Below are 24495 nucleotides of genomic sequence, written 5' to 3'. Positions count from 1 at the left end.
AAATTCTTAAGAGTCTTTTCTAAAGTATCAAGTCTTGACCTCAAGACTTGATTTTCCTTCTCTAATACCTCAAGCTTTAATTTTCCATTTTTCTTTGAGGTATTCCTAGGCATATGTCTAGTTGTTTTGGAATTCCTATCTAGGTTTTCCTTAACCTTAGATGAGTTAATTCTAGGATTGATATTTCTAGTATCGTCCTTATCTAGACTAATATGTTTGGCACCTAAGCACATGTCTTGGTTTCTATGTTTATTATGCTTATAATTATTGAATATTGCAATAAGGCTACTAGCATGTGTGTTAGTAGAATTGCAAGAATGTGCCTTAAAGGATACCTTAGGGTTTGCCTTAGCTCCCCCCATAGATGTGCGTGGTCTCTTGTCCTTGTGAGGTTGCCTCCCCCTTCGACATTGACTCCTATAATGTCCCCTTCGCTTGCATTGGAAGCACACCACGTGCTCCTTGCCCTTGCGTATCGGGACTCTGGCTTCCTTGACTTTTGGTGCCAGTGGAGTCTTCCTAATCCTCTTTGGACATTTGCTCTTGTAATGTCCATATTCCCTACACTCAAAGCACATTATATGTAATTTACTTGAAATTAAGTTGCTTGAGTTACCTAGGGTTGAGGATGAACATGAGCTCTCTTCTTCATCCCTTCCGGAGGTAGAGGCTTCTTCTTCTTGCTCCAATCTTGAATAAGAACTCTTCTCCTCTTCTTCCTTAGATGTTGAGTAGCCCTCAACTTCTAATTACATACCTCCATGATGTGAGCTACTTGGCTCACTTGACTCCTCTTCATGACTTGAATTGGAGCTCTCCTCATGGAACTTAGCCAAGTTGTTCCACAACCCCTTGGCATCGTTGTATCCACCTATCTTACACAATATATCATTAGGTAATGAAAATTCAAAGATTTTCGTTACCTCGTCGTTGATTATGGATTGGTGGATTTGTTCCTTCGTCCACTTCTTCTTCTCGAGAGATTCTCCTCCTTTATCCATCGGAGGAATAAAACCTACTTGTACACAATTCCAATTTTCTAGGTTAGTCATAAGAAAATACTTCATTCTTACCTTCCAATACGCGAAGTCATCGCGATCGTAGAAGGGTGTAATCGTGATGTCTTCTCCAAGTTGATCCATTCTCTAGCTCGTGCTCCCCAGGGTGTTAATCCGACGAAGAGCGACCTCGCTCTGATATCACTTGTTAGGACCTTCGGATAGAGGCTAGAGAGGGGGGGTGTGAATAGCCGACCCCAAATTCTCGTTTCTTCCTACAATTTGAGTTAGCGCAGCGGAAATACAATGTAGAAACGAAAGTGGAGAAGATCAAACATCAAACACGATGATGTAACGAGGTTCGGAGATGATACTCCTACTCCTCGGCGTGTCCGTAAGGTGGATGAAGCCTATCAATCCGTCAGTGGATGAGACTCCGGAAAACTGGCTAATAAGAACTCCTTCTGGGTGGAGAAACCTCACCACAATTCCTTTTGCAACAACAATAATGGAGTACAAAGAATAGAGCAAGAAACAATGGACAATATGAATGGAAAAACACCCTATCAAGTTTGCTTGTCTTCTCGTTGTCTACTGGAGTCCGTTGATGAAGCAACAACTTCACGGATCCAACAACAGCAGCTAGAAAACCAGTCGATGGAAGCTCACACGAAGCTTCAGAAACACAGAGCTCAACAAAGCTCAAATCACAGTCTCGTGAGAAAAAGGAACACTTTCCTTCGTCTACTGCAGAGGTCTTATATCCTGCACCTGCGAAGAAGACAAAGAAGAATCCAGAAATCTAGCCGTTGAGTCACAACGGCTAAGCCTGGACCGATCAGGCTCCATCCTGATCTGTCTAGGAGGACCCTGATCGGTCTGTGGACCGATCAGGTCCTAGGCTGATCGGTCCCCAGATCGATCAACCAACTCTCTGTGAGAGTTGGCTTCGAAGCCTGATCGGCCTGTGGACCAATCAAGATACAGGTGGATCGGTCCACAGACCGATCCCCCCTTCTCTGAATCCCCTCGCTTCCTCAGATAACATCGCTTCCTGATCGGTCTACAGACCGATCAGATAACCCACAGTAAACTTCTGTTTGGTTACTGATCGGTCACCAGACCGATCAGATAAACCTGAGTATCACTGGATCGGTCTGCTGACCGATCCAATGCCCATGTGGATTTAGCGCTTCTCATCCCTAAATCCTAAGGCCTTCCTGGTCTTGAGAACGAGCTACCAAGCCCTCTCTGACCTAGTCAGGAGAACGAGCTACCGAGCCCTCTCCGAGTTCCTCATCCGGTCCAGAGAACGAGCTACCGAGCTCTCTCTGACCTAGTCCGGAGAACGAGCTACCGAGCCCTCTCCGACGTCCACTTTCGGTCCAGAGAACGAGCTCCCGAGCCCTCTCTGACCTAGTCCGGAGAACGAGCTGTCGAGCCCTCTCCGACTTCATCTAGTCCAGAGAACGAGCTACCGAGCCCTCTCTGACTTCCGCGTTCGGTCCATAGAACGAGCTCCCGAGCCTTCTCTGACCTAGTCCGGAGAACGAGCTGCCGAGCCCTCTCCGACTTCGCATGCCAAGCTTCCATAGTTGGACTTCTCCCGTGCCAAGCCCCTGCTTGGACTTCTCCCTTGCCAAGTCTCCATACTTAAACTTTTCCCGTGCCAAGTCTCCATACTTGGACTTTTCCCGTGCCAAGCTTCCTGCTTGGACTTTTCCGTGCCAAGTCTCCATACTTGGACTTTTCCATACCAAGCTCCCTGCTTGGACTTTTCCGAATCAGGTCAACTCAAGTCGGGTCAACCAGGTCAACCTTGACCAAAGGTTGCACCCACAATCTCCCAAGTTTATATTCTTGTCAAACATCAAGATACAACTTTTCTATTCTCGTCAAACATCAAAATACAACTCGAGTCAGGTCAACTCGAGTCGGGTCAACCAGGTCAACTTTGACCTAAGGTTGCACCAACAATCTCCCCCTTCTTGATGTTTGACAAAAACCATAATCAAGTTAGGTTAACCCGATAACCTAACTTAGGTTTTCCAATAGTTCTCCAATGCTCTTCCTTGAGCATTCTCCCCAAATTCCAATGTTCTTCCTTGAACATTCTCTTGATATTCTCCCCCTTTTTGACACACATCAAAAAGAGTGAATCAAGGTCAAGAGTGTCTTCCTAATGAAAGTCCCATACCTTTCATTGAAACCCTTAATTTCCCCCTCGATACTAAATACAATAATCAACATAGTGACAATCCCCATATCACTAATCTTGACGAGTAAAAACTCCCCCTAAAGGTCAACTCCCCTTGACCATTGCACCAACAATGTCTTGGAGAGTTTCAATCCTTTAGAAATCTAAAATACCAACTTCCAGCTGAAATTTCAGACAATCAGTCGAAAATCAGCATTTTGGCATGCTCAGCCCTTTACTGGATCGGTCACCAGACCGATCCACACTTCCCTGGATCGGTCCAGTGACCGATCCCCTCTGATCGGTCCACAAAGCTCTGATAGGAATTTCTGATTTTTCTCCCGAAATTCAGAAACCCCTAAAAAATCACAAAAAATTCCAAAAATTGTAAAGTTTTGAGGATACATTCCTCATAACATATATTATCATGGAAAAATAGTTTTCTATGAAAATAACTTCCATTTTTAAATCTTGATACAAAGTTCGAAAGACTTTGAAATAGTTCAAGATTAATTCATCTTTGTATCAACTTGCTCAATGATGAATGTTATCACTAGAAAAGCTTCATCAAAGTTTTTCAAATCAATTTTGAAATGATTTTAAACCATTTAATTTAGGACCACAATCTTAGGGCTAAGTGTACATGACTTGTACGCAAGCTTTCCCTATGATCCTCAATTTCGAATTAGGCTCATCTAGGTACAAGAACTATGCACCTTGATCCTAACTCATAATCCTAATATCTCACACACATCTAAGGTGTATCAAACACATCCAAGTCAATTTTGATGTGAGATATGGGTTTAGGTCATCTTAAGCTAAGTTCTCATGCATTTTCTAAACAACAATTAGATCTCCATATCAAATTGTGTTTTTATCCTTAAATCAATTTAATTGATCATACATGCAAGAGATGATGACATGGCATAAAATAATATCATAAGTGGAAACATGTTCCAATGTCATGATGTCATGGCATAAAGTATGAAACTTAAATAAGGCATGACATATAACTAACCTAAGCATTATCATGACATTTCAAATGATAGTAAATTAGATATGATGTCATGACATGCATATGGCAAACAATATATGACAAATAACATATAAAGGTATAGAAAATACCTAATTCTAGCTTTAGTTGCCATTTTTGATAATTTTGATCATTTTGCCATAAATTCTATATTTCTAAGTGTAATAGACCTAAAATCATATACTAAAGATTTTTAGATCACTATGTGCCAATTACATTGACCCTAGAAAATTCCTCAAATGTGGTTGGCACATCCTAATCACCTTAGGAATAATTTTTAATTTCATTTTCAAGGCTTGGTTACACCTTAAAAATTCCTAAAATGCCACCTTTTGCCATGAGTAGGTTAACTACCTATCCAATTAAGGTTGGCACACCCTAAACCATCTAGCGTGAGGAAATCACGCTCCTAGGAACCCAATACATATTTGAGCTCATTGGGTTCACTAAATATTCACTAGGGATGACTTCCCTAGCAACCCTCCTAATGACCCTCCTAGGCTTTAAAGCCTTGGTCATTTGGGACTCATCAAGATCAACTTTAGGGGTGACTCCCCTTGTGACCTTGGTGATGGTCTTCCTAGCCCTAGGTCTTGTTCCATAATCGAATGGAACATTATGGTAAGTGGGCTTGACCACTTGAGACTTTGTTTTGTGACTCAAACCTCTCATGTCCTTGGGCTTTTGCTTTTGACCCTTAGACCCTAGAGTTGACTTCTCCAAATTCTTAAGAGTCTTTTCTAAAGTGTCAAGTCTTGACCTCAAGACTTGATTTTTCTTCTCTAATACCTCAAGCTTTAATTTTCCATTTTTCTTTGAGGTATTCCTAGGCATATGTCTAGTTGTTTTGAGATTCCTATCTAGGTTTTCCTTAACCTTAGATGAGTTAATTCTAGGATTGATATTTCTAGTATCGTCCTTATCTAGACTAATATGTTTGGCACCTAAGCACATGTCTTGGTTTCTATGTTTTTTATGCTTATCATTATTGACAATTGCAATAAGGCTACTAGCGTGTGTCTTAGTAGAATTGCAAGAATGTGCCTTAAAGGATACCTTAGGGTTTACCTTAGCTCCCCCCATAGATGTGCTTGGTCTCTTGTCCTTGTGAGGTTGCCTCCCCCTTGGACATTGACTCCTATAATGTCCCCTTCGCTTGCATTGGAAGCACACCACGTGCTCCTTGCCCTTGCGTATTGGGACTCCGGCTTCCTTGACTTTTGGTGCCGGTGGAGTCTTCCTAATCCTCTTTGGACATTTGCTCTTGTAATGTCCATATTCCCTACACTCAAAGCACATTATATGTAATTTACTTGAAATTAAGTTGCTTGAGTTACCTAGGGTTGAGGATGAACATGAGCTCTCTTCTTCATCCCTTCCGGAGGTAGAGGCTTCTTCTTCTTGCTCCAATCTTGAAGAAGAACTCTTCTCCTCTTCTTCCTTAGATGTTGAGTAGCCCTCAACTTCTAATTCCATACCTCCATGATGTGAGCTACTTGGCTCACTTGACTCCTCTTCATGACTTGAATTGGAGCTCTCCTCATGGAACTTAGCCAAGTTGTTCCACAACTCCTTGGCATCATTGTATCCACCTATCTTACACAATATATCATTAGGTAATGAAAATTCAAAGATTTTCGTTACCTCGTCGTTGATTATGGATTGGTGGATTTGTTCCTTGGTCCACTTCTTCTTCTCGAGAGGTTCTCCTCCTTTATCCATCGGAGGAATAAAACCTACTTGTACACAATTCCAATTTTCTAGGTTAGTCATAAGAAAATACTTCATTCTTACCTTCCAATACGCGAAGTCGTCGCGATCGTAGAAGGGTGGAATCGTGATGTCTTCTCCAAGTTGATCCATTCTCTATCTCGTGCTCCCCCGGGTGTTAATCCGACGAAGAGCGACCTCGCTCTGATACCACTTGTTAGGACCTTCGGATAGAGGCTAGAGAGGGGGGGTGTGAATAGCCGACCCCAAATTCTCGTTTATTCCTACAATTTGAGTTAGCGCAGCGGAAATACAATGTAGAAACGAAAGTAGAGAAGATCAAACCTCAAACACGATGATGTAACGAGGTTCGGAGATGATACTCCTACTCCTCGGCGTGTCCGTAAGGTGGACGAAGCCTATCAATCCGTCGGTGGATGAGACCCCGGAAAACCGGCTAATAAGAACTCCTTCTGGGTGGAGAAACCTCACCACAATTCCTTTTGCAACAGCAATAATGGAGTACAAAGAATAGAGCAAGAAACATTGGACAATATGAATGTAAAAACACCCTACCAAGTTTGCTTGTCTTCTCGTAGTCTACTGGAGTCCGTTGATGAAGCCGCAACTTCACGGATCGAACAACAGCAGCTAGAAAACCAGCCGATGGAAGCTCACACGAAGCTTCAGAAACACAGAGCTCAGTAAAGCTCAAATCACAGTCTCGTGAGAAAAAGGAACACTTTACTTCATCTACTGTAGAGGTCTTATATCCTGCACCTGCGAAGAAGACATAGAAGAATCCAGAAATCTAGCCGTTGAGTCACAACGGCTAAGCCTGGACCGATCAGGCTCCATCCTGATCGGTCCAGGAGGACCCTGATCGGTCTGTGGACCGATCAAGCCCTAGGCTGATCGGTCCCCAGACCGATCAACCAACTCTCTGTGAGAGTTGGCTTCGAAGCCTGATCGGTCTGTGGACCGATCAGGATACAGGTGGATCGGTCCACAGACCGATCCCCCCTTCTCTGAATCCCCTCGCTTCCTCAGATAACACCGCTTCCTGATCGGTCTACAGACCGATCAGATAACCCACAGTAAGCTTCTGTTTGGTTACTGATCGGTCACCAGACCGATCAGATAAACCTGAGTATCACTGGATCGGTCTGCTGACCGATCCAATGCCCATGTGGATTTAGAGCCTCTCATCCCTATATCCTAAGGCCTTCCTGGTCTTGAGAACGAGCTACCGAGCCCTCTCTGACCTAGTCCGGAGAACGAGCTACCGAGCCCTCTCCGACTTCCTCATCCGGTCCAGAGAACGAGCTACCGAGCCCTCTCTGACCTAGTCCGGAGAACGAGCTACCGAGCCCTCTCCGACTTCCACGTTCGGTCCAGAGAACGAGCTCCCGAGCCCTCTCTGACCTAGTCCGGAGAACGAGCTGCCGAGCCCTCTCCGACTTCATCCAGTCCAGAGAACGAGCTATCGAGCCCTCTCTGACTTCCATGTTCGGTCCAGAGAACGAGCTCCCGAGCCCTCTCTGACCTAGTCCAGAGAACGAGCTGCCGAGCCCTCTCCGACTTCGCATGCCAAGCTTCCATACTTGGACTTCTCCCGTGCCAAGCCCCTGCTTGGACTTCTCCCGTGCCAAGTCTCCATACTTGGACTTTTCCCGTGCCAAGTCTCCATACTTGGACTTTTCCCGTGCCAAGCTCCCTGCTTGGACTTTTCCGTGCCAAGTCTCCATACGTGGACTTTTCTGTACCAAGCTCCCTGCTTGGACTTTTCCGATTCAGGTCAACTCAAGTGGGGTCAAACAGGTCAACCTTGACCAAAGGTTGCACCCACAATCTCCCAAGTTTGTATTCTTGTCAAACATCAAGATACAACTTTTCTATTCTCGTCAAACATCAAAATACAACTCGAGTCAGGTCAACTCGAGTCGAGTCAGCCAGGTCAACCTTGACCTAAGGTTGCACCAACAGTCACATGTGATGTTGGATCTCAATATTCTTGTAACTTGGGTAGCAATGATGTATTGCTAGATGCCCCTCGTTGCTTATGTTTCTAAAGGAGTTTAGAAACATTGCCAACGATGCAAGAACCTATTGGGTCACACACAAAGAACAAGTGGATGGTGATTCGGTTCATATGATGAACCTATTGGATTAGGTTCATGTGATGCACCAAAGATTGGATTAGGATTAATTCAAATTAGACTTATTGAGTTAGACTCAATTAGATTCAATTGTTGAATGAGTCTAATTTAAATTTGATTCATTGAGTCAATTTATATTAATGAATTGATATTCATTAGATTGAAATTGACTTGAATCAAAGGTTGGATTCAAGTCAACAAGGAAGAAAAATTGGTCAATTTTGACTTGACCAAATGGGAAGTTGAAACATCAAGTTTGACTTGATGTATTGCCACTTCATGAAGGATGACTCATCCTACATGGCATGACTAGGCTTGCCACATCATCTCCAAGTCATCAAAGGAGGTTACAAATCCCATTTTCATTTAATGTGGCCGGCCACATTAAATGGAATGGGAGTTACATGTGTGGCCGACCACATTTTGGAATGTGGGTTTTATTTTGTGGCAATTAAGTGTGGTTATTTTTGCATCTTCTTCCTTGGGTTTTCTTCCTCCTTCTTTGCTGTTTCCGTGAGTTCCAAACAAGGAGAAGGTGAGTGAGTTGAGTTTCAAGAGGAAAGGGTGGAGTGAAAGTTCACAAGGAGGGTACTTAGAGGAGTGTATGAGATTCCTCTTATTTTCTCTCTTTTCTCCCTTTTAAATCCTACCCGAGAGCCCTAGGAAGTGCTAGCACACTTGTGGTGCTCTCTTCTCCATTTAGAGTGGTTTGTGAATCACTACTTGTTCGTGTGGATACACATAGAGAGTTGTCTACCTTAACAACTTGAGATCCGGCGCCTTGGACGAGCGGGATTCACAAAAAGGGCACGCATCGAAGGTATAAAAGGTTTCCCCTTTGTAGATCTACTATAGATCGAAGTTTAGAAACTCGTACTCGTATTTTTTGAAAGGTTTTACTTCGCACAGATCCGGTGGCTGGGACTTTCGAGGTTTCCGCGACGCGAAAAAGCGATTTTCGCGGCCCGAAAAACCCAACACTCGGCCCGTTAAGGTACTGTGTTAGGGAAACTTTACTGATAAGTCATTTCAGGAAATGCTTTGAGAAGCGTGCTCACCTTGGGAAGCATGCACGCGCGCTACTGGATCCTTATATAAAAGGGGTCCAAGCATCAGCGAAGGTATGCAGTATTCACTGTTTGCGCTACAATTTTCTTGTTACTCCGCTTCATTCCTCATCGTCGGTGACTGACTTGAGCTTCGGATGGCCAACGCTGGGGACCCCTTCCCTAGCTCGGCACTGATGTAGTTTGTGTTGCAAGTCCTAGCGGAGTCCATAGGAGGTCAGCGTAAGCGCTACATCCCCAGCTTTCCATCTCTTTGACTTTCGGACAGGATCATATTTGGCGCTATTTGTGGTGTTGGTCGCTCGGGGCTAATTGTGTAGAAGTCGCCTACCCAAACTGCCATGATGAAGATGTTGATCGGATACCTGACTTCTTAGTCCTCCCCCTTGGTAGCAGGAAGGCCACCGACGGGGCGCAGACCATCCCCTGAGGCAGACTGGACAGGGGAGGGCATCTGATCCGACGACTCAGGGGCAGTGGGCTTTGGACAGAAGCAGGGGTCGGCATCTCCACCCGTTCGGCGGAGTGTACCCCTGAAGTGGTAGAGTGCGGTGCAGACTCTGCCCGACGCCTCTTGCACCTGATCAGTGGCTCAACTGAGGAGGCCGAGCCCGAGCCCCCTCAACTTCGATGGTCGGTTGACGTTCAGAAGGTTGGAAGCCACCGATCGCTTTGATACTAGCCCAAGTGGGAGCTGCCTCGCTCTCGTCCTGTGGCTCCTCTTGCGAGTCGACCGGCTGGAGGCCTCGACTCCCTAGTTCTTCGACAGAGGCCGCATTAATTGTGGCATCTGTGAGGTTCGCCTTGCCGGCCAGACGTGCGTGCAGTATGACTTCGGCTGTAAATGAGAAAGAGAAATCGGTTAGATTCAAAGGAAAATGTGAAGCAATTTCATACCTAGGCTGGACGAAAGCCCGGTTTGGATCGGACTCAAGCCGAAGATGTAAAGGATGTTGGTTGCTACTCGGAAAACCTAATGGTTCCACTGTACAAAAATTTTGTACAAAGGTCTGAACATTTTCCTAGCTTTTATGTGTTCTTTTAAATTAAACTTGATCGCCTGCGGAACTTAACACATTTGATCCAAAGTTTAATCTATTTGTTCTTTTAGGTTTAGACTTGGATCTTCTGCGGAACATAACACGTTCGATCCAAATCACCTAGGTTATTAATTTCATTAAATATTAATTCACAAAATTGGCTTACAAGACTGCATGGCGAGGCATATGACCTTCTTGGATATGGGAACAACCACCACCGCCTAGACAAAGCCTTTTAAGGAAAGCTAATATTTAATTTCCTTAAATAACTTTAGGTCAACCGAAAAGAAAAATCAAATCATAAGAAAAAGAAAAACAAAAGAACACAACATCGAAAATAAATTCGAAATACTAGAATCACATGCCTATTGTATTTGGTATATACTTACAAAGAAACAAAACTAATCATGATGCGGAAAACAATTATTAGTTATACCTTTCTTTGAAGATAATGACCTCTTGATCTTCTACCGTATTCCTCTTCTAATCTCGAACGTTGTGTGGGCATCGATCTTCCAAGACGAGAACCACCAAACCATCTTCTTCTTCTTTCCTTCAAGTTTCGGCCAAGCAAGACTTTCAAAGGAAGAAGATCCTTTTCCACCAACCAAGCTCCAAGGGATGCAAGCTTTCTCTCCTTCTTCTCCAAGCTAAGATCCGGCCACCACTTGATCTCCAAGAGAAAAGAAAGTTTCGGCCACAAAGATGGAGAGAAGAGAAAGGGAAGGGCCGGCCACACCAAGGAAGAAAAGAGGGAGAAAAATAATAGAGTTGTTAGTCATGAAGCCTCCTCTATCCCCTCTTTTATAATCCTTGGTCTTGGCAAATAAGGAAAATTTAATAAAAACTTCCTTAATTCTTTTGGTATTGAAAAGGAAAATTTATTTAATTAAAAATAATTTTCTTTTCATCATGATAATGGTCGGACACCTTTAATCCCTTAATCAAGGAAATTTTAATTCACACAAGAATTAAACCTTCCTAATTTGCTTCCGGAAATTTATAAAAATTTCTCAAATAATTTTTCCCTTCATAGTGGTTAATAAAAAAGAAATTTTATAAATTAAAATCTTTCTTTTAAACATGTGGATAAAAAGAAAGTTATCTCTAAAAATTAAAATCTCTTTCAATCTACAAATAAGGAAAGATATCAAATCTTTTCTTAATCTTTTGTAGAAACATATAAAAGATAATATTTAATTTTTAAACTCTCTTTTAAATCATGAATATGTTTAAAAAGGAAAGTTTTCTTAAAATTTAAAATTCACCTTTTAATCAACAAATAAGGAAAAATTTTAAATTTTTAAACTCTCTTTTAAACATGTGGATGATTTACAAATAAGGAAAGTTTTTACTAAAAATTAAAACCATCCTTTTAATCAACAAATAAGGAAAGAGATTAATCTCTTCTCTTAATCTTTTGTAGAAAGCTATAAAAGGGAATTTTTAATTTTTAAACTCTCTTTTAAATCATGATATCCACATAAGAAATAATTTTAATAAAAATCCCTTTTAATATTCTAGTGGCCGACCACCTAAGCTTGGGACCCAAGCTTTGGCCAGCCACCAACTTGGCTCATCCACTTGGTCTTGGCCGGCCCTAGCTTGGGTTCCAAGCTAGCTTGGCCGGCCCCATTGGATGGGTAAGAAGGTGGGTATGTGGTGGGTATAAATCTCTATATACAAGAGGCTACGATAGGAACCGAGAGGAGGAATTGGTTTTGGTCTCTCGATAAAATTAAGCATCCCGTGTTCGCCCCGAACACACAACTTAATTTTATCAATAATAATTCATTCCACTAGAGAACTATTATTGAACTACCGCACCAATCCCAAATTACATTTTGGGCTCCTTCTTATTATGAGTGTGTTAGTCTCCCTGTGTTTAAGATGTTGAATGTCCACTAATTAAGTGAGTTACTGACAACTCATTTAATTAATATCTTAGTCCAAGAGTAGTACCACTCAACCTTATCGTCATGTCGGACTAAGTCCACTTGCAGGGTTTAACATGACAATCCTTATGAGCTCCTCTTGGGGACATTCTCAACCTAGATTACTAGGACATAGTTTCCTTCTATAATCAACAACACACACTATAAGTGATATCATTTCCCAACTTATCGGGCTTATTGATTTATCGAACTAAATCTCACCCATTGATAAATTAAAGAAATAAATATCAAATATATGTGCTTGTTATTATATTAGGATTAAGAGCACACACTTCCATAATAACTGAGGTCTTTGTTCCTTTATAAAGTCAGTATAAAATAAACGACCTCTAATGGTCCTACTCAATACACTCTAAGTGTACTAGTGTAATTATATAGTTAAGATAAACTAATACCTAATTACACTACGACCTTCCAATGGTTTGTTCCTTTCCATCTTGGTCGTGAGCTACTGTTTATAAGGTACTGATAACATGATCCTCTGTGTGTGACACCACACACCATGTTATCTACAATATAAATTAATTGAACAACTACATTTATCATAAATGTAGACATTTGACCAATGTGATTCTTATTTCTAGATAAATGTTTATACCAAAAGCTAGGCTTTTAGTATACATCCTAACAATCTCCCACTTATACTAAAAGATAAGTTGTCATATCTGCTGTCATACATCTGATTCCCAACCCTTCAACATTCCCATCAAAAGCTCTTGCCTTAAGGGCCTTAGTGAAAAGATCTATAGGTCATCATCTGATACAATCTAGGCAGCAACAACTTCTCCTCGTTTATACGATTTCTCGTATTGGGTGGTACTTGCGCTCTATTGTGTTTACTTGCCTTATAGACTCATGGTTTCTTCGAGTTTGCTACTGCACCACTATTATTACAATAAATTGTAATAATCTTTGGACAAACTAGAAATCATATCTAAGTCTATCTTGAGGTTATTGAGTCATTTAGCTTTTATGACTACCTCAGAGGCTTGCCATATACTCAGCTTCTATGGTGGAGTCTAGAAAAACACCTATGCTTATCACCTTCCATAGTTATGACTTTACCTCCTAAAGTAAACACAAAACCCCGAGGCTGACTTACTATTGTCCCTATCCGATTGGAAGTCAAAATCCGTGAAACCCACAGGGACCAAATTAACTGCCTTGTAAGCTATCATATAATCTCTAGTGCCTCTAAGATACTTCAATATATGCTTTACTGCAGTCCAATATCCTTTTCCAGGGTTACTTTGATATCTGCTAACTATGCCCTTGGCAAAACAGATTTCTGATCTCGTGCATAGCATACATTAGGCTTCCGACAGCCGAAGCATAAAGAACTGCCTTCATTTCCTCTATCTCCTTTGATGTCTACGGAGACATTTCTTTAGATAAAGTTACTCCATGCTAAAAAGGTAAGAAACCTTTCTTGGAGTTTTGCATGCTTAAAACAAGCAAGGATTTTTTCGATATATGAAGCTTGGGATAAGTAAAATATTCTTTTCTTACGATCCCTTATTACTTTGATCCCAAGAATATATACATTCTCCCAAGTTCTTCATATCGAATTGTTTGGACAACCATACCCTTACTTCTGACAACACTTTGATATTATTTCCAACTACCAAAAATATTATCTACGTATAGTACAAGAAATATCACCACGTTTCCATCACACTTTTTGTATACACAAGACTTATCCGGTTACTAAATAAATCCATAGGTCTGGATTACTTTGATAAACCGGATGTTCCAAGACCTTGAAGCTTTGCCTCAGTCCATAGACTGATTGAGCTTGCACACAAGATGCTCTTTGCCCTTTGCAATGAACCCTTCTTGTTGCTTTATATGGATGCTTTCTTCAAGACTTCCATTAAGAAATGCTGTCTTGACATCCACTTGCCAAATAGATAAAAGAATCCAGATAGACTTAAGCATGACTACCAGTGAAAAAGTTTCCTTTTTCATCAAGCCTTGCTTTGAAAGTTTCCACCTTCCTATCAATCCATCTTTTCCTATTGTAGACCTATTTTCACCCAATGGCTTTTACACCATCTGGTGATTCTACAAGCTTCCAGATTTTATTAGAATACATATATTCTAATTCTGTATTCATTGCTCTTTGCCAAGATGTTGCATCTTTATCTTGGAGTGATTCATCATATGTCCGGGATCAGACTCATGTTCATTTGGGATCAAGTCCAAAGATTTTTCCAAAACATGAATCTTTTAGGTTGTTTGACAACCCTCCCACTACGACGATGCACTGTCTATAATTGTGTATCAATTGTGATACGTGTTGCAGTTTCTTGTGATATTTCATCTTGTACAGTTGGTACTAGATTAGATGTGTCTTTTATTAAGAACAAATTTACTTATGGGCTTGTGGTTCATTATATAGTCCTCTTCTAAAAACCAGTCATTGATGCTAACAATGACCTTATGATTTTTAAGACTATAAACCTACTTTCGTTTCTCTAGGATAACTCACAAACAAGTGAATTCCTATCCAACTTATCATTGTCTCTCTTCAGCATATGTGTTGGACTACCCGAATCCGAATATGCTTCAAAATAGGCTTACGCCTATTCAGCAATTCTATATGAGTAGAGAGTTCTGACTTTGGAAGGTACTATGTTCACTTTCTTTTTCAGAGTATATCCTTAAAACAAACTTGGTAATTTTCTGAATAACTCATCATCAATCTAATTATTTCCATAAGAGTCCTATACCTTCTTTCTACTACACCATTCTGTGGGGTGTACCAGGTGCAGTTAGTTGGGATTGAATCCCTACTTTTGATAAGTGACTTCCTAAATTGTCCCAAGAGGTACTTGCCACTACGATCTTACCATAGTGACTTGATACTTTTACTTTAACGTTTCTCCGCATCAGCCTTATACTCTTTGAATTAATCAAAGCACTTAGTCTTGCGGCACATTAAGTAAATGTATTTGTATCTTGAATAGTTGTCTATAAAATAGACGAAATATTCGATACTACCTCTTGTCTGGATAGTCATAGGATCGCATAAATCAGAATGAACCTACTTCCAATGTATCTTTGGCTCCATACCCCTTATACTTAAAAGCTTCTCGGTTATTTTTCCTTCCAAGTAAGATTCGCAGGTTGGAAAGATTTCCACTACCAATGAACCCAAAAGTTCATCAGCTACCAATGAATCCTACTCAAGTTAATATAACCTAGCCTTAGATGCCAAAGATATAATTGGTTCACTTCTGAAGGTTGCTTTCTCTTAAAGTTAGAAGATGTGTTACTAATTTCCATTTGCATCGTGAGAGTTTTTGGATTTATAAATTGTCAACCAACGTACCAGAACAGATAACTTCCCTCTTTTTCTTGATAACAACTTTATTAAAAGAGGCAGAATATCAAGTTCTTTGAATAGTTTAGAAACTGAAAACTAGTTCTTTCTAAACTTGGTACGTAAAGACAATTACTCAAAATCCATGTTTTATTCTTATCAAAGGATAAACATCTCCCACTGCAACAGCTGCCACTTTTACAGTAGTGCCCATGTGGACGGTGTTTTTATTTTCATTTAGTTGTTGGGTTTCTTGGAACCCTGCAATGAATTGCGGACATGATTAATGGCATCTGTATCTACACTCCAGGTTCTGGTAGATAACACCACTAAACATGTTTCAACTAATGAATTAAATACACCTATATTGTTCTTAGTTCTTAAGAAGACAGTCTACCTTAATGTCCAAGTCCTATTTCCAATCATTACAATTGGGACTACTAAGTCTTTTCTATAGTATAACAACTAGGGAATTGACAAACATTTTAAATCCTAAGAATCACAAAAATATTTGGTCAAGATCAATTCTTTAAAATCCCCATGAATTTTGTATACCACGATAGTGTGGACGTATACAAAATCAAAGAGGAGATTTTATCCATTAATTTTATTATCTCGTCAACTTTATTTTATGACGAATAAAATTAATAGTTGATCTGTCTTTGATCAAATATTTGGTCAAAACTTTTTGAATTTAAAATAACATTGATTCCTCAAACAATATTATTTAAATTCACCAACACCTCAAACACAATGAATTTTGTATGCCACGATAGTGTAGACGTATACAAAATTTAAACATTTGTAAGAGGAGGGTTTTACCCATTAATTATCTTGTCAATAAATCTTTATGACAAAATAAAATTACCTCAAACACTGTGAATTTTGTATGCCACGATAGTGTGGACGTATACAAAATCAAACATTTGTAAGAGGAGTTTTTAATTTTATTATCTTGTCAACCTATTTATTTGACAAATTAATAGTTGGTTTTCTTCGGTCACACAAATAATAGCAGTGACTCAGATGGGGAGGATACTATTAGACGTGCCTAAGTGTATACCATTACTTGACACTAAGTCCATTAATAAGATTGTGCCCTTTCCGATGGGGAAGATCACACGCTTTTAATTAACTTCCTATAGTTTTCCAAAATGGAAGTTTAAGCTAGTGATCCGCAAACAAGTTCATCCGATATGGAGGAAGGCACTCAGAGCCAACGCGCAAGCTTGTTGCATCACTTATAAACCAGTAATGGAGACCATGGAATTTATTTAAAAATAAATCCCTCTCCCACTTAGTTTTTTAAAGTGAGGAATTTTGACTATGTTAGCCTACTTAGCATGCATACTAACAAGCACACACGGCACAGCATAAAAAGCAATAAATAGAAAAACTAATTTTCAACTATTATGACTTTTATCTATTGCTGTCCTCCGTGTGTCGCCAACCCTAGCTGCTGCCATCTTTGGCCACCGCCACCGGGTCTAGTTGTCGCATCCATCTTGCTCCTTGTTCCGCTGCGCCTCTGGTCCTCAAAAGGTTCCACGCCTTGCAAAATTTGATCCGTGACATAAATAGAATTTACATTTTTCGATCCTATATTCCTCGAAGGAATGTACATGTAAACTAGATCGAACATAAAATAAAATTTACATCCATCGATCCTATATTCCATAAAAGGAATGTACATGTAACTAGATCAAAAAATAAAATCCTAATAAAACTAAATACAGCTCCTGCTGTATTTTATAATACAATCATGCACACACAATAAAATGCCCTTGACATGTCCAAGGGTTCAATCACACACACAATATCTATAAGCCATAATAGTTAGATCCTGCATCCACAAAGTTAGCACATCCTGCTATTATCCTGCCTAAATTATGTATGACATGTGCATAATTAAACTAATACCAAATACACAGAGGCAAAACCCTAGCTCTTATACCAATTGTTGGTTGCTACTCGGAAAACCTAATGGTTCCACTGTATAAAAATTTTGTACAAAGGTCTGAACCTTTTCCTAGCTACCATGTATTCTTTTAAATTAAACTTGATCGCCTGCGGAACTTAACACATTTGATCCAAAGTTTAATCTATTTGTTCTTTTAGGTTTAGACTTGGATCTCCTGCAGAACATAACACGTTCGATCCAAATCACCTAGGTTATTAATTTCATTAAATATTAATTTCCAAAATTGGCTTCCAGGACTGCATGGCGAGGCATATGATGACCTTCTTGGATATGGGAACAACCACCACCGCCTAGACAAAGCCTTTTAAGGAAAGCTAATATTTAATTTCCCTAAATAACTTTAGGTCAACCGAAAAGAACAATCAAATCACAAGAAAAAGAAAAACAAAAGAACACAACATCGAAAATAAATTCGAAATACTAGAATCACATGCCTATTGTATTTGGTATATACTTACAAAGAAACAAAACTAATCATGATGCGGGAAACAATTATTAGTTATACCTTTCTTTGAAGATAATGACCTCTTGATCTTCTACCGTATTCCTCTTCTAATCTCGAACGTTGTGTGGGCATCGATATTCCAAGACGAGAACCACCAAACCACCTTCTTCTTCTTTCCTTCAAGTTTCGGCCAAGCAAGACTTTCAAAGGAAGAAGATCCTTTTCCACCAACCAAGCTCCAAGGGATGCAAGCTTTCTCTCCTTCTTCTCCAAGCTAAGATCCGGCCACCACTTGATCTCCAAGAGAAAAGAAAGTTTCGGCCACAAAGATGGAGAGAAGAGAAAGGGAAGGGCCGGCCACACCAAGGAAGAAAAGAGGGAGAAAAATAATAGAGTTGTTAGCCATGAAGCCTCCTCTATCCCCTCTTTTATAATCCTTGGTCTTGGCAAATAAGAAAAATTAATAAAAACTTCCTTAATTCTTTTACCATTGAAAAGGAAAATTTATTTAATTAAAAATAAATTTTTTTTCATCATGATAATGGTCGGCCACCTTTAATCCCTTAATCAAGGAAATTTTAATTCACACAAGAATTAAAACTTCCTAATTTGCTTCCGGAAATTTATAAAAATTTCTCAAATAATTTTTCCCTTCATAGTGGTTAATAAAAAAGAAATTTTATAAATTAAAATCTTTCTTTTAAACATGTGGATAAAAAGAAAGTTATCTCTAAAAATTAAAATCTCATTCAATCTACAAATAAGAAAAGATATCAAATCTTTTCTTAATCTTTTGTAGAAACATATAAAAGATAATATTTAATTTTTAAACTCTCTTTTAAATCATGAACATGTTTAAAAAGGGAAGTTTTCTTAAAATTTAAAATCCACCTTTTAATCAACAAATAAGAAAATATTTCAAATTTTTAAACTCTCTTTTAAACATGTGGATGATTTACAAATAAGGAAAGTTTTTATTAAAAATTAAAACCATCCTTTTAATCTACAAATAAGGAAAGAGATTAATCTCTTCTCTTAATCTTTTGTAGAAAGCTATAAAAGGAAATTTTTAATTTTTAAACTCTCTTTTAAATCATGATATCCACATACGAAATAATTTTAATAAAAATCCCTTTTAATATTCTAGTGGTCGGCCACCTAAGCTTGGGACCCAAGCTTTGGCCAGCCACCAACTTGGCTCATCCACTTGGTCTTGGCCGGCCCTAGCTTGGGTTCCAAGCTAGCTTGGCCGGCCCCATTGGATGGGTAAGAAGGTGGGTATGTGGTGGGTATAAATCTCTATATACAAGAGGCTACGATAGGGACCGAGAGGAGGAATTGGTTTTGGTCTTCCGATAAAATTAAGCATCCCGTGTTCGTCCCGAACACACAACTTAATTTTATCAATAATAATTCATTCCACTAGAGAACTATTATTGAACTACCGCACCAATCCCAAATTACATTTTGGGCTCCTTCTTATTATGAGTGTGTTAGTCTCCCTGTGTTTAAGATGTTGAATGTCCACTAATTAAGTGAGTTACTGACAACTCATTTAATTAATATCTTAGTCCAAGAGTAGTATCACTCAACCTTATCGTCATGTCGGACTAAGTCCACCTGCAGGGTTTAACATGACAATCCTTATGAGCTCCTCTTGGGGACATTCTCAACCTAGATTACTAGGACACAGTTTCCTTCTATAATCAACAACACACACTATAAGTGATATCATTTCTCAACTTATCGGGCTTATTGATTTATCGAACTAAATCTCACCCATTGATAAATTAAAGAAATAAATATCAAATATATGTGCTTGTTATTATATTAGGATTAAGAGCACACACTTCCATAATAACTAAGGTCTTTGTTCCTTTATAAAGTCAGTATAAAATAAACGACCTCTAATGGTCCTACTCAATACACTCTAAGTGTACTAGTGTAATTATATAGTTAAGATAAACTAATACCTAATTACACTACGACCTTCCAATGGTTTGTTCCTTTCCATCTTGGTCATGAGCTACTGTTTATAATTTATAAGGTACTGATAACATGATCCTCTGTATGTGACACCACACACCATGTTATCTACAATATAAATTAATTGAACAACTACATTTATCATAAATGTAGACATTTGACCAATGTGATTCTTATTTCTAGATAAATGTTTATACCAAAAGCTAGGCTTTTAGTATACATCCTAACAAAGGACACCCTCCAACAGCAACTTGTAGATGTCATACTTCTGACTGGGCAACATGGAAACTGCGTGCAGGTAGTCCAATCGACTCTTATATTTCTTCAGGGGAGGCTTAGGCGCCACATTGTGCTGCCAATTTGTTGGGAAGTCTGACCGCTCGGAAAAGTGCACAAAGAAGAAGTACTCCTTCCAGTGTTTATTGGAAGTTGACATTTTATCAAAGAAAACTAAGCCCACTCGGGATTGAAAAAGAAAAGTCCTGGTTCGGAAGACTTGAGATAATAAAAGTAATGGAAGAGCCGGGGAGTGAGTGAAATGTCGTGCAGGCGAAAAAGGACAACCACCCCACACATCAGTCGAAAGGAGTTCGACACTAGCTGATAGAGGGATACTCGGAAGTATTTACACACGGAAGAAAAAAAAAGGTGGATGGGAAATCGCAGACTGGTTGTAAAATGATCTCAAAAGAAAGTGACACAGCCTGGCAACGGGGAATTAGTCCGATAGGAAGGATGACTTCATACTCGGGAGGAAGTTCAAAAGCGGCGTTTAGACTCTCAGCATCGCCAGCGTCAAACTAGGACTCGGTAGAGGTGTACTAGGGCCCCGGGATGCCAGCAAGAGGCTGCAAAGAACTTGCCATTACAAAACAAAGGTGGAGATTTGAAGAAAACCTACTGGAGGGGCTATCGTCGGAACACAAATGTTGAAAAACTCGAGAACAGGGAAGAACAACGCTGGAAGAAGAAAAAACTAGCAGGTAGGTTCAATAGGGAGAAAGCTTACGAACAAAAGGGTTGACGAAGAAAGTATATTAGGGGGAGGTCGCCAGAGGAGCGGTGGAGGAAGGTCGCTAGAGCACGAAACAAGAAGCACAAGAGAGCACGAAGGTGAAATGCGCAAAGACAGCGACACGCACGGGCTTATAAGCCTGGGGGCGGGCCGACCGAAGCCGACCGATCTAAGTCGCAGAAACCTAGGCTGAGATCTGACCGTTGAATTTAAATGTCCAAATGTCACAACGGTACCTTGTCACGTCAGGCGTGAGGCGACAGTGGGCAGGACACGTGGCTCATCACCACGGGTCGACATTTGATGGTGATATGGAAGTGCGCTCAGCCTTAAGGAGCAGAGATTTCCATGATTTCCCAAAAATCTGGGTGACGTAAGCCTCGCTTGCGCTCACCCAAGACAACCCAAGCAAAGATTTTACAAGTGTAAACCTTCATCAGGCCGATCGGATGGAGGGAGCATGCCTACGGCCAAATGACAAGCTTCAACAGGTTGATCGGCAGGGAATGGACACATCCCGATCAGAAACCACCTAGTGTAGAAGGCCGATTGGGAGAAAATCTGCTTAGACAGTTGTCCAGTCAATCGGACTTACGACCTCCTTCGACTAGACATAAGGGGAGGCTTGTGATGCGGTGATGATGAAGGGCCCCACCCCGCTACCACGATGGAGGTCAAAGGAAGTTAAAATCAAGGCGGTCAATGCGTAGATGGCATTGACCGGTCGGGAGAAGCAAGCCCCGATCGGGGAGAAGGCTCTGACCCGCCATCGTCTTCGACGCGGGGAGCATTCAAACAACTGACATTCAAGGGAGACAATGTGCAGAAGCTGAGCTAAGCGGCTACTCCGCTCAGCCACACAGCAGCACAAGACATCAACAGAGTCCAACTTCGGCCAAGCCACTACCCTTCTCGGCCCAACAACAAACATGAGATCGACAGAGTCCAACTTTGGCCGAGCGGCTACCCCGCTCGACCTGGCAACAGATCTCGACAGTGGCAGAGTGGAACCTTGTGCAAGAAGACAAGGAGTATCGAGGTTTTGGTCGACCGGACGGGGCACTAGAGCGGTGAATAAACGGTCGAGCAGCCAATTCGCTCGGCCTGGTGGTACAGAACGTTGATATCCCTCAACATCCTTTTGGGAGTTGGTGCCACCGACACAGGGCATGAACTGCCAGAAGATTGTATAGCAGAAGCTTCCACTATCATTTCAAAGATATGCTCGGCCTATTAAGGTACTGTGTCAGGGACACTTTACTGACAAGTCTTTTCAGGGAATATTTTGAGAAGCATGCCCACCTTGGGAAGCATGCACGCGTGCTACCGGAGCTCTATATAAAGTGGGGGGGGGGGGGGGTCCAAGCATCAGCGGAGGTATGCGGTATTCACTGTTTGCGCTACAGTTTTCTTGTTATTCCGCTTCATTCCTCATCGCTGATGGCTGACTTGAGCTTCGGAGGGCCAACGTCAGGGACCGCTTCCCTGGCTCGGCACTGACGTAATTTGTGTTGCAGGTCCTAGCGGAGTCCATAGAAGGTCAGCGTGAGTGTCACATCCCCAGCTTTCCGTCTCTTCGACTTTCGGACAGGATCACTCCCTTTTGTCAACAAGCTTCTCACCAAATTGAGGATGGTTCTATTTTTTTCTCTGATACACCATTTTGTTAGGGTGTAAAAGTAGCTGTCAATTCTCTTCGAATGCCATGAAACACAAAAACCTTCAAATTTGGTTGAGCAATATTCTCCACCACGATCTATTCAGAGGGTCTTAATGGTGTTTCATATTTCATTTTCTACACGAGCCTTGAAGCTTTGAAATGCACAAAATACTTCTGATTTTTCTTATAAAAAATAAACCCAAGTTTTCAAATATAATCATCAATGAAGGTAATTAAGTATCTTTTACCTCAATTAGAACATGGTGTTATCAGGCCACATATATCGGAATGAATTAGCTCCAAAACATCTTTTGCTCACCATGACTTCCCCTTAGGAAATTGAGAACGATGTTGTTTGCCAACAATACATTCTTCACAAACTTGGGAAGGAATACTAATCTGAAGAAGACCTGTCACCATATTTTTCTGCGGGAGGATCTTCAATCCACCAAACTCAAGTGGCCATAACAAAAATGCCACAACTAAGAAGGGTCTTTTACTTCAGCTGCCAAACAAGATTGCACACTTGTAATCTTCAATGGAAACAACCTGTTTGAGCTCATTTGCACAACAACAATGGCTCCTCTAGTGGGACAAAAATCTCACAAACACCTTTTAAATAGTGATTACATAACCCTTTTCTTGTAATTGACCAACACTTAACAGATTACTTTTCAAGTCAGGTACGTAAAGGACATTAGAAATTATTTCTACAAAATCATTCGTGGTTCTTATCTCTATATTGCCCTTTCCCATCACTTTCACAGTGGAATAATCATCAAAACTTACTATAAAATGAAAGTCTTCATTTAAATAAGAAAAAAAAATTCTTACTTCCACACAGGTGGTTACTGCAGCCCGTATCCACATACCAAACATCAGACTCGGATGCTTGATTAGCTTGAACAATCATTAACAAAGTTTTCACTTCTTGCTTTTCGGTAAAATTCGATCGCGCTTCCTTTTCTTTGTCTTCTGATAGCTTAGTATAACATTCAAAATGATAATATCCAAATTTATGACATCTAAGGCACTCTACATTTGATTTGTCAAAATGTTGGTCTTGTCCTCTGTCTTTGCCCCGAAAATGACCATCATCGACTTCGAAATATCTGCTTTCATCTCTATTGCCTCAATCTCCCCTTCCTCTACCTCTACCTCTACCCCTTCCTCTAGAGTTTGAGAAATGAATAGCAATAGAAGTCTTTAAAGCTTGCTCCTCTGAAGTTGAACTTTGGTTCATCTTCTGTTCATGGACCAACAAGGAACTCTGCAATTCATCAAGAGAAAGTACATCTATGTCTTTGTATTCTTCAATAGAACACACAACATAATCAAACTTTGGTGTCAGGCAATGCAATATCTTCTCCACAATGGTGACATCTCCCATCTTCTCACCATGAAATCATATTTTGTTGTTGATCTCCATACTCCTAGCACAGTAACTAGTGATAGAATCCCCATCCTTCATTTGTAAGTCTCAAAATCTCTTCTCAAATCTTGAAGTTGTGCACACTTCACTCTAAGAGAGCCTTGATATTTTTTCTTCATAGAATCCCAAATATATTTGGCAATCTTTGAGCTTTCTCCCTTCCAATTATATTTTCTAGACATCAGTCAAGACTGCATCTATTGCTAGTGCTTGAATTCCGTATTCAACAATTGGCCAATATTCTTTTGACCATAGAAGATTCTCCATTAGCATACTCCAATGGTCATAATAACCATCAAAATATGGAATCGTAGGTTGCACAAAATTATTTTTAGATGCCGTTGAGTCTTACTACTGCAAGATGAAAGTTGTTGTTTTTTCGAACCTGGCTCTGGTACCATTTATACAATGATAAAGAAAACAAAAAAGACGTGTTGGAATGAAAAAATTGTTAGAATTGATGAAGAAAAAAAGCCTATAAATAAATTTTAC

This window comes from Zingiber officinale, chromosome 3B (assembly GCF_018446385.1).
Source record: "Zingiber officinale cultivar Zhangliang chromosome 3B, Zo_v1.1, whole genome shotgun sequence".
Lineage (NCBI taxonomy): Eukaryota > Viridiplantae > Streptophyta > Magnoliopsida > Zingiberales > Zingiberaceae > Zingiber > Zingiber officinale.
Note: the sequence above shows the minus strand (reverse complement) of the source record.